Source organism: Dendropsophus ebraccatus, chromosome 10 (genome assembly GCF_027789765.1).
Source record: "Dendropsophus ebraccatus isolate aDenEbr1 chromosome 10, aDenEbr1.pat, whole genome shotgun sequence".
NCBI lineage: Eukaryota > Metazoa > Chordata > Amphibia > Anura > Hylidae > Dendropsophus > Dendropsophus ebraccatus.
The window spans coordinates 43,983,240-43,995,605 of record NC_091463.1 but is presented as its reverse complement, the minus strand read 5'-3'; positions in this window follow the sequence as shown (position 1 = coordinate 43,995,605).

The following is a 12,366-nucleotide window of genomic DNA, read 5'->3' as shown; positions in this document are numbered from 1 at the left end:
CTCCCCCCTCCCCACTCAGCTCAGCAACTTGGCAAACAAAAAGCTCAGTGTACTGAGTCTGGCACCCACCCCAGAAACCCTTTCCTTGGTCTGGGGGCATTCGGGTTGGCGTTCGGACCCAAATAGTGATGAAGTCAGTGTTCAGGTCCAAGCGCTGAGCCAAAAAAGTCCTAGGGTTTTTTGGATTATAACACCATTTTCAACTGCCCAATAAATTAACATATATTGTAAAAATAAAGGCATTTTACTACCTATCTGGGGTCTTTCTGTCTGCTTTTAATCGTCTTAATTTTAATTGCTTCTAGAGCAAATCAAATACAAATGCTAACCAAGGTCATTAAAACCAAAGTGAGAGAAATTATCCACAAATGAAGAAACATTATAGCAGTGGTGAATTTTTTCAGGAATGGCTGGTTTATCAAAGGCTCATCCAGGAGGTGACATCAAGATCTAAAAACTGTCCTTTTGTTTCTATTGTTCCTATCTGGTGTACATCGTTTAACAAAATTCCTGTTTCTGTGTACACTCTAGACAGGAATTCTGCCAACTCTATCTCCCTCTCACTACATGTGAAGGGTTATAGACAAAAAGGTGAAGTAGGAGGGAGATAGAAAGTCCATCACTGGATGTACATCAGAGAAGGAAGTTGGCAGGGCCGGCATCAGTACCCGACATTCTAGCAACTTGTATAGAAGAAAGAATAATTGAGGTCACCCAGCTTTCCTAGCATCCTGTATGTAGTAAGAATAATGGAGGCCACCCAGCTTTCCTAGCATCTTGTATAGTCAGTATAATGGGGTCACTCAGCTTTCCTGGCATCTTGTATAGTAGTCAGTATAATGGTGGTCACCCAGCTTTCCTAGCATCCTATATAGTAAACAGTATAATGGTGGTCACCCAGCTTTCCTAGCATCTTGTATAGTAGTCAGTATAATGGTGTCTCCCAGCTTTTTTAGCTTCTTGTATAGTAGTGTAATGGAGGTCACCCAGCTTTTCCAGCATCTTGTATAGTAGTATAATGTAGGTCACCCAGCTTTCCCAGCATCCTGTATAATGGGGTCACCCAGCTTTCCTAACATCTTGTATAGTGGTCAGTATAATGGGTTCACCCAGCTTTCCCTGCATCTTGTATAGTAGGCAGTATAATGGGGTCACACAGCTTTCCTAGCATCTTGTATAGTAGTCAGTATAACGGAGGTCACCCAGCTTTCTCAGCATCTTGTATAGTAGTCAGTATAATGGTGGTCAACCAGCTTTCTCATCATTTTGTATAGTAGGTAATATAATGGAGGTCACTTAGCTTTTCTAGCATCTTTTATAGTAGGCAGTATAATGGAGGTCATCTTGTTTAGTAGTAGGTTTGCTGAGACCCTCTAATATTGATGCCACATGATCTGCTATACAAAGGGGCCCGCTGAGGTTCTGTCTCCCAAGGGCCCACAGAAGCCTGGAGCTGGCCCTGGAAGTTGGGCTAATGAATGCAACAGAGGAGACTGGGCTGATCTGTCTCCACCCCAAGGAAATACCTGCTCAGCTAATGACTGGAAGAGGTGAGTCACCCCCTTTAAAGGGAATCTGTCATCAGAAAATGACCTATTGTTTGGAAAGTTTTTATGTTAACCCCTTTAGGACTGGTCCAGAAAGAGCCTTAATCCCTTGCCACAAAATAACGTTCCAGGAACATTATGTAAAGCTGGTAGGTCCTGTAACATGATGTTCCTGGAATGTCATGGCGTCACTGTCTCCCCTCGCTGCCCCTAGTGGCAATCGAGCAGTGGGAGAAGGCTATCTCACACAGCCTCCTCCTGCTGCCACTGCCCGGCAGGGAGCCGTGTTCCCCCGCGGGCAGTTAAACCCATGGGCGCCACAGCGTCTATGGGGCATCCGGAGGGAGGTCTGCTTCCTCTGACCTAACCACCCCCCCCCCCACCCCGAAGCGCGCGTGAGCGATCGCACGCCTCTGGGCGCTACACAGTGGGTCTGGGCTGCTATGGTTGTAATGATCAGGCCCCTGCAGGGGCTTGATCACTTAAATAAGCTGTCAGTGTACTCACTCACTCTATAATACATTACAGCACACATCATGTGCCGTAATGTATAATACATTACGGCACATGATGTGTGCTGTAATGTATTATAGAGTGAGTGAGTACACTGACAGCTTATTATAGCTATAATAGCTATACCTGCAAAAGTTACAGTTAAAGACACAAACACACACAAATACTTAAATAAATAAACAAATAAGTTAATATAGTTGAACGAGGCGGCACTCCAATATAAAGTGAAAAAACTGTGATTTTATTCACCCATTAATGTGCAACATTTCATTGAGATCTTTTTCAAGCAGCTTGGCTTCTTGAAAAAGTTCTTAATGAGAGATCGAAACCAGAGATGAGCGAACCTCGAGCATGCTCGAGTCGATCCGAACCCGAACTTTCGCCATTTGATTAGCGGTGGCTGTTGAACTTGGATAAAGCCCTAAGGCTATGTGAACTCGAACCCGGTTCACTCATTTCTAATCGAAACGTTGCACATTGCAGTGTTAGAGGAAATAAATGGATTATAATTAGAGATGAGTCGATCCGAACCTGAACGTTCGGCATTTGATTAGTGGTGGCTGCTGAACTTGGATAAAGCTCTAAGGTTGTCTGGAAAACATGGATACAGCCAATGACTATATCCATGATTTCCACATAGCCTTAGGGCTTTATCCAAGTTCAGCAGCCACCGCTAATCAAATGCCAAAAGTTCGGGTTCGGATCGACTCATCTCTAATTATAATCCATTTATTTCCTCTAACACTGCAATGTAGTCAGTATACACCAGATAGGAACAATAGAAACAAAAGGACAGTAATGTAGCATGCTCAAGGTTCGCTCATCTCTAATTATAATGGAATATCTGCCAAAATTAAAATTTAAAATTTCCCCTCCAACTTGCTTAAATTATTGCAAAACACAGAAAGGGTTAATAAACTTATGAAATGCTACTTTGAATACTTTAAGGGGTGCAGTTTTTACAGCGGAGAAATTTATGGGGGTAACTAATGGTGCGTTTACACAGATTTTTTAAGCTAAAGCCAGGGCCAGAACAGGTCATAAAGGAAAGATTTCTCTTCTTTTTAAATCCATTCCTGGCTTTGGCTTCAAAAAACTTTCAGATAAATCTGTCTGTGTAAACACACCCATACATACAGGTCCCAAAAATCTGCTTCAGAACTGAACTGGTCCCTAATAAAATCGGAAATTGCTTCAAAATTTCGAAGCCCTCTCTAAATGACGTCACCATAAAGTAGACATGTTGTAGATATACAGTAATAATTAGTTTATGTGGCATGACTATCCTTTTTAGGAAAAGAGAATTTTGAATATAAAGAATAATTTGAATACATTTTTCTAATTTTTACGTAAATGTGTTTTTTACAAAAAACTACTGAGTGTATCAACCAAAGTATACCACAAACATAAAGAGGAATATGTCATGAAAAAACATTTCAGAAAAAAAAAATCTAAGAATAACCACGATAGTTAAAAGCATCGCAGAGTTATAACTAGGCCCTTGGCATTAAGGTCAAAAGAGGCTGCAGAGGCAAGGGGTTAAGGACCAGAGTACATTTTTGAAATCTGACCTGTTTAAATTGCTATAACTTATCCATGCAATTCTGAGGTTGTTTTCTCATGACATATTGTTCCTTAGGTGAGTGGTAAATTTTGGCCGATATCCCGGAAAAAAAAAATTGTGAAAAATGCTAATTTTTCTTGAAAAAATGTCAAAATTAGCATATTTCTCATTTAAAATTTTCTATGGTCACCGTGCGGGTTTATTGATATGATAGTTGTATTGCCAGCATCATTACGCACACGGCAATTCCAAATATGTGTATTTTTAATTTATTTATTTTTTATTTATTTTTTCTACATTTATTATTCCATTGGGGGCTATAGGAATTTTCTGTGTTTTATACTTTGTGTGTGTGTGTGTGTTTTTTGTTTACTGTTGTACTTTATTTTACTGTCCCACTATGGGGACATTAGTATTTCACTGCCTGCTTACAAACACATAACATTGCAATGCAGATCTGCATTGCTTTGTAATGTGCCTGTAACAGGCAAAGCTGACCAGGCTTAGCCTTAGAACTGAACCTGATCAACCACTGTAGTTATTCAGAGAAGCCTCCTGGTGTCATAGCAACCACTGGGGCTATGTGATCGCTTCCGCACAGCTCCGATGGGAAAAGAGGAAAGGTTATCTCTCTTTTCTGCTCTATAGGTGCTGCGATGGGCCTGATCGCAGCACCTATAGGGTTAACTGCCGTGATGCGTGCTTGGTGCGGGATGCGGCGGGATACCGCTTATAGCTGGGACCCGCTGCAGATGTACATCCATAAGCGGCAGGGTGCTGCAAAAAGGTACATACAGTTACGTCCCTCGTCCTGAAGAGGTTAAACATATTTTAAAAGATATTTTTTCCTTCTAATTTTCTTTGTTACTGTTGCTTAGTTTTCATTCTCAAATCTAGTTCTAAAACTAAACTGAGGTTTCCTGTTCTTTCTGTGGTGATAAGAGGAGGTTGCTGTAAAGTGATCTGTATAGCACCAATATAAGACAATAACAGCTCCCTGGGGAATGATTTCCTTAAAAGTCACAGAGTATTCTCAGTAATGTTTCATATTCATCTCAATGGGACAGGTGCTCAGGTCCTGTCTATTGTCATTTATGTCTATGAGGTATGCTGCAAAGCTCAGGCTGTTTTTAAATTAAAAAACAAAACATGTTAGTCACAAAGTAAAAACAAATTAGAAAAATAGAACATGTTTTAGTAACTGTCTCTAATCAGAAAAAGAAAATCTAGGTGGCAAATTCCCTTTAAATGCATAGATGTTTACAATGATGCAGACACTTTATTAATTGACTGATGAAAACACATGTAACTTCTAGTGTGCTTATTGATTGCTCACAATATTCAATCATTCTGCTTGTTGTGGAAATACTCTTGGGACATCTTTATAGATGTATTAGGGACAAGAATAAGTTAAATGGTAAAACTGAGTAAAGGAATTCTATAGAGACCCTAATAGATGCAACCCTGAAATAGCTGATTACAACAGCTCCCGGAACACCAGTAGGGAGAAAGGTGACAGGCTGATAAGGGCATATGTCAACACTGTTTAGCTCCTTTAGGTCAGCTACATAAATGGTATGAGACATCACACTTGCAGGCAGAACATGCAAAAAGGGCTTTTAAGGTGATGACTGCTGAGTGTAAGACACATTTTAAAGCGACCTTTGTACTCACAATCTGCAGTGGGACAGATAGACACTACTACTCCTCCCATCATCTGCTCATAGTATGAGCAGATGATGGGAGAATTAGTACCAGGAAGATCCCCAGCACCAAGCCCCCCCTCAGCCGACAGCCACCACCACCAACCCCACACTCGCCGCACAGCTGCTGCTGCCGCTGGTAACCTCATAGATCTGTCCACCAGCCACCCCACACACCCGCCGCACAGCTGTAGCCGCCGCCTGTAACCACACAGATCTGGCCCCCATACACCCCACACACCCGCCGCACAGCTGCAGCCGCCACCGCCGGTAACCACACAGATCTGGCCCCAGCCACCCAAACACACCCGCTGCATAGCTGCAGCCGCCGCTGGTAACTGCACAGATCTGGCCCCCAGCCACCCTACACACTCGCTGCACAACTGCAGCCGCCACCGGTAACCTCCCAGACCCCCCCCCCATGACCCCATCACCAACCCCCCAGCCTCCGCCACTGCCGCATATCCGGGACCGAATCAGCAGGACGCAGGGGCAGTAGTGATCTGTGGGGTGCAAGTATCCTTGCTCCCCAAATTATCCCATAAACATAGTCTATCAATAAAGGGTAGTTTACATTACATTGCGCATTACATCTTCCATAGACTTCAATACAGTCCATAGGCTTCTACATATACTGTGCCCCCTGCTGGACACTCCATAGGAATTACACCATGATTCGTGACATCACAGTTTTTGATAGAATTTGAGCACTCCATGATCTACTAAATTAAGGGAAATAGCCCTATATGTGCATTTCCCATAATTAATGTTTAGGAATTTAACTTTCCATAAGAAAAAAAAACTAAAAAAAAAACTAGTATCAGCTGCTAGTGTCAAGTGTCAAGCTACGAAAATGTATATGCTAATTAGCAGACCTGGTGCCCAGCATCCCTACTACGATTTCTCCTCCCAATACTGACGCATTTCATTATTATTCATGTATGTCAAGGCCAGAAACTGAAATAATGAGGCACATCAGCGATGGGGGGAGAAATCTGGGCACTGGGGAGCTGGGTACCAGACCTGCTAATTAGCATATACAGAAAAATAGGAATATTTGGGGAAAGGAGTGGCAGATTTTATAATGAGGTGGCACTGTTCGATTCAGGACTGAAGCATCAATCTGTAAGTGTAAAACAGTTATTGGAGAAGTTCTGCTGATAAATTTGCTTTAAAGCCATATTTATTTTGCACAGCCTGAAGAGCAATGGTTGGTAAATAGAAGATTTAATGGAGAAGTCCGGTGAAAATTTTTGGGAAGTACCTGGCGAGGGATTGGGGCAGATGAGTTTTCCTAATTATTTGAGTCTGATCCTGTGAACTATAATGATTTTACAGAGCCTTAGTACATTTATTGATGAAAAATAGAAGCCATTTTATTAATCCTCATTACTTCAGCAAAGAATATGCTCAGTAATGCCCCCTATTAATGTAAATGGGACAGGTCCTTTCCATTGTTGCCTGTAAAGCAGAACTCTAAAGGTTGTTAAAAACAGCTTAGTCAAAATGGATACCCCCATAACAATGTACAAAGAATGTTTCAGTATCTGGCTCTAATAGGTTAATAAAAATTCGGCGCGACTCTTAAGATGCAGCATATAAAGAAGGAATTTTCCAAAATCTTGTTTTCAACAACCTTTCTATCAAAGTGGAATGTGATCATAGTTGACTAGGTGTCCAGTTTATGCTTATTAGTAAATCTGAAAAACAATATATCCATTCAGAAATTCTTAAAGATAACACAATTTCACCATGATGAGTTGTGATCTAGATTGTTTAAGGGTAAATTCACACGGGCGCAGCTAATGCGCAATACACGTATTAATAATAATAATAATAATAATATTAATTTTGTGCGTGAAACTCACGGCGGAACCGCCCGTGTGAATTTACCCTAAAGCACAAAGGGATCATATACAGCAGAATAAGAGTCTTTATTAAAAAATGTTAAATTAAAAAATAAGTCTTTAAGAGAAAAAAGGGAGGATCAGTACACATGTAACAATGTAACATAGTAACAGTTAATAAGGTTGAAAAAGACAATAGTCCATCAGGTTCAACCTACAGAAAGCCTACACTGTTGATCCAGAGGAAGGAAAAAACCCTTATGAGGCAATTGCCAGGTAGAAAAATTCCTTCCCGACTCGAAAATGGCAATGAGAATAAATCCCTGGATCAATGTCCTATCACATGAAATCTAATGCCCATAACTTGTAATAATATTTTTTTCAAGAAAAGCATCCAGGCCTCCCTTGAACTTATTTAATCAATCCGCCATGACAACATCATGTGGCAGAGAGTTCCACAGTCTCACTGCTCATACAGTAAAGAATCCACATCTGTGCTGGAGATGAAATCTTCTTTTCTCTAGAGGTAGAGGATGCCCCCTTGTCATGGTTACAGGCCTAGGTGTAAAAAGATCACTAGAAAAATCTCTGTACTGTCCATTCATATATTTGTACATTATGATCACATTCCCCCTAAGGCCTTATTCACGTCAGCATTTTTCAACCGTTTTTAGGGACCAGGAAATACAGAATCCATTACAACCCATTATTTTCAATGGTGCTATTTATAGATCCAGTTAATTTGCAGATCTGCAAGGAAAAAAATAGGACATGTTGTACTACAGTCTGTGATTACAGTACGGACAACCCCATAAAAGTCTAGGAAGAGTGCTAAATTTGCGGAGAGTACATTACAATCCACAAAACCGTCAGCAAAACCATCCGTATCACGGATCTGTTTTTTATCACCAAGCTCCTCCTGCCAGAAATATCCTGCCTGATAGAAATCACTGTAAACTGGCCCCCAAACATCCATGTGACTTTTTTTGGGCGCCAGTTAATGACAAAATTTTTGCCATCGCCTTTTTTTTTTCTTCAGTACACTTTTTTTGCGGATCCGCCAAAGGCATATTACAATACAGAAGACACTACGAATGCAATATGGATGTTTTTTTGCAGATTGAGGATAAAAATTAGAGGATCCAGATTTTCATTCTTGAAAACTAACGGACGTGTGAATGTAGCCTAAGACGTCTTTTTTTTCTAAACTAAATAACCTCAAGCTTTATAATCTTGGTACTGTAACCCACCAATTCCCTTAATTACAGTTAAGCTGTGTCCTTCGCTCTTAAAGGGCCAGAGCAAAATTAGCTCTTGAAGGGATGGTACCAAAGTTGCTCTTGAAGGGACGGTAGCAAAGCCACTTTTAAAGGGATGGTATCAAAGTTGCTCTTAAAGGGACTGTACCACAAGCAAAAGCACTGGAGGCGGGCCGACCCACACTTAGTGGGAAGAAACCCCAGCCCCTCCATGACGTGACTCCATTAGAATCAATGGAACAGTATCATAGAGGGGCTAGGGTTTCCTCCCACTAAGGATAGGTCGGCCCACCTCCAGTGCTTCTGCCTGGGCCTGGTTTTACAGTCACTTTAAAGAGACAGTAAGCAAGTCACTCTAAAAGGGCCGATATTAGAGGGCCGGTATCAAAGTCATTCTTCAAAGGACAGTGCATAAGTTGCTCTTAAAGGGACAGTGCATAAGTCGCTCTTAAAGGGGCAGTACATAAGTCGCTCTTAAAGGGATGGTATCAAAGTCGCTCTTTTAAGTTGTTTTTATTGAACTTCGACTGCATACAAAAAATTATCCAAGATATCAATCTAAAAATCAATCTAAAAGTTTTGATACCATTTGTATCTCAAATGGTATCAAAAGATTATCCATGAGTCTAACATCGTCCCATATTGTTACTTTAAATTGGCGGGTCATTTGTGAGTTGTCTTGTAAGATACCACGTGGTGTCCTGGAATGTGTGTTTAATTCTACCTCGAATACGGAGGGGTAGTGTAGGGATAAAAGTTTCCCAAACAGTAAAAAAAAATTCTACTCTGCGTTCTTTGAGAATGGAAGCCTCCATCCAGTCCAGTTTAACCCCTTAAGGACGGAGCCAATTTTCGTTTTTGCGTTTTCGTTTTTTCCTCCTTGTGTTTAAAAGGCCATAGCACTTGCATTTTTCCACCTAGAAACCCACATGAGCCCTTTTTTTTTTGCGTCACTAATTGTACTTTGCAATGACAGGCTAAATTTTTGCATAAAGTATACTGTGAAACCAGGAAAAAATTCAAAGTGTGGTAAAATTGACCAAAAAAACGCATTTCTTTGATTTGGGGGGTATTTGTTTGTACGCCATTCGCCCTGGGGTAAAACTGACTTGTTGAGCATGTTGCTCAAGTTGTTACGATTACAACGATATATAACATGTATAACTTTTCTTTTATCTGATGGCCTGTAAAAAATTCAAACCATTGTTAACAAATATACGTTCCTTAAAATCGCTCCATTCCCACACTTTTTATCCTTTTGTCTATGGGGCTGTGTGAGGTGTCATTTTTTGCCCATGATGTTTACTTTCTATCAGTACCTTGATTGCGCATATACGACTTTTTGATCGCTTTTCATTACATTTTTTCTGGATTTGATGTGACCAAAATTGCGCAATTTTGCACTTTGGGATTTTTTGCCGCTTACGCCGTTTACCATGCGAGATCAGGAATGTGATTAATTAATAGTTCGGGCAATTACGCACGCGGCGATGACAAACATGTTTATTTATTTATTTTCTTTACTTTTATTTAAAACATGGGAAAAGGGGGGTAATAAGAACACTTTTTTTTTTTACACATATACTAGAAGCCCCCCTGGGGGACTTCTAGTATATACACTCTGATCTCTTATTGAGATCTTTGCTGTATAGTTATACTGCAAAGATCAATGAGATCGGCACTCGTTTGCTTTCGGCTGCTGCAGCCGAAAACAAAAGAGTGCCGAGCCAGGATCAGCTCCATCTTGGCAGAGACCCCGGCCGGCACCAGACAACGTCCCGGGGGGGCCATCTCCACCACTAGACACCAGGGAACGGCTTCGGAAGGTAATCGGATGCAGCTGTCAACTTTGAGAGCTGCATCCAATTACCTTCTTAGCGGGCACGGCGATCGGACTGTGCCCGCTAATAGCCGTGGTCCCGGGCTACACGCGGCACCCGGGATCGCGGTGGTTCAGAGCGGGGTCACCGCGCGGTCCCCACTCTGAACACCTCTTCCGGACATATGACGTACCGGTACGTCATATGTCCCTAAGAGGTTAAATAAAAAGAATTTGTCCAGAAAGAGGCGGCGTGAGGGAGGATGGGGAGAAACTTGCAGAATGGCCTTGCGTGCAGCAGCAGCTAAAAAGTGTAAAAGTCTTCTTGCTCCCCAGTCACATTTATATTTAGTAGGGTCCGTCCAGCCAAAAATCCCCCACAGGGCCTCGAAAGGTACAAAAGTTACCAGGTATGACCTTGCGAATTTCTCCACAGTCCTCCAGAAAGATTGTGGCATTGGACAGTGCCAGAGACAATGAGCTATGTCCGCTCTAGGTTTCCAACATTTAAAACAGGCATCTGATTGTAAAATGCCTATTTTAAAACTCCTAGTAGGAGAAAAATAGGTCCTATGAAAGATCGGCAAGGTCATATAGTGGGCAGAAGGAAGGGTTTTTACCGAATAATTCAAAATAGATAGCAAGTCGGCGATGTCTTCAAAGTCGCTTTTAAAAGGATATTACCAAATTTACTCTTAAAGGGGCAGTACCAAAGTCACTTTTAAAGGGAGGGTATCAAGGGTTAAAGTTTCTCTTAAAGGGAAGTCATTGTTAAATTGGTGCTCTTTTCAAGCTCTATGTGCTTTATTGCACCTCTAACAGCTGTATTTAATCACATTGGTTTTCTCTATTTCTACTACGTTTATTTCCATTGGGAATGTGTTGTTCACAAGATCTACCTAGGATGCTCTTAAAATTGTCAGGACATTGTCCCAGTCTATGTCACCAAGGTCCTCACTTAGTTTCTGGAAATTAAACTTCTTGAAGTTTAATATTTAATAGTTATATACTAAGCATTTTAATAAAGGATAAATGAAAACTCATTGTGTTGTGGTCACTATTACCTAGAAGACCCCCACCTTTACCTTTAATATTCCATCTTGCCTATTGGTTTAAATTAGGTCCAGAAGTGCCCCCCTTGTTGGATCCTGCATTAGTGAAAGGTAATTGTCTTGCATTATTTCCAAAAACCTGTTTCCTTTGCTGGAGCTGCAGGTTTCTGACTTGCAGTTAATATTGGGGCAGTTAAGGTCCCCAATAATAATGGCTTCAATTTTCTCTCTCAGATTTTCTTTTATTTTGCTGTACCTGACTTCTATAAGGATTTACAATTGAGTCCTGCTCTACCTTGATATGGGGGGGGGGGGGGGGGGGAGTAGATAACTCACATTTCTGCTTAAGGTATATCACTGCACTACCAGCACTTATGACAATTCTCTTCAAAACACTTGACCCTCATGGGAGAGGTCTCTATTACATGGGGCAATTATCTGCCAAATGAGGCACAATGTGGCAGTAGAGATGAGCGAACTTTTCAAAAGTTCGGTCCGATCGGATTGTTTCGGAAAGTTCGGTCTGACCGAATTTCGGATTTCATTGTTTAACCCCTTAAGGACAGAGCCAATTTCGATTTTTGCGTTTTAGTTTTTTCCTCCTTGTGCTTAAAAGGCCATAGCACTTGCATTTTTCCACCTAGAAACCCACATGAGCCCTTATTTATTGCGTCACTAATTGTACTTTGCAATGACAGGCTGAATTTTTGCATAAAGTACACTGCGAAACCAGAAAAAAATTCAAAGTGTGGTGAAATTGGAAAAAAAAAAGCATTTTGTTTATTTGGGGGAAATGTGTTTTTACGCCATTCGCCCTGGGGTAAAACTGACTTGTTATATATGTTCCTCAAGTCGTTACGATTAAAACGATATGTAACATGTATAACTTATATTGTATCTGATGGCCTGTAAAAAATTTAAACCATTGTCAACAAATATACGTCACTTAAAATCGCTCCATTCCCAGGCTTATAGCGCTTTTATCCTTTGGTCTATGGGGCTGTGTCAGGTGTTATTTTTTGCGCCATGATGTGTTCTTTCTATCGGTACCTTGATTGCGCA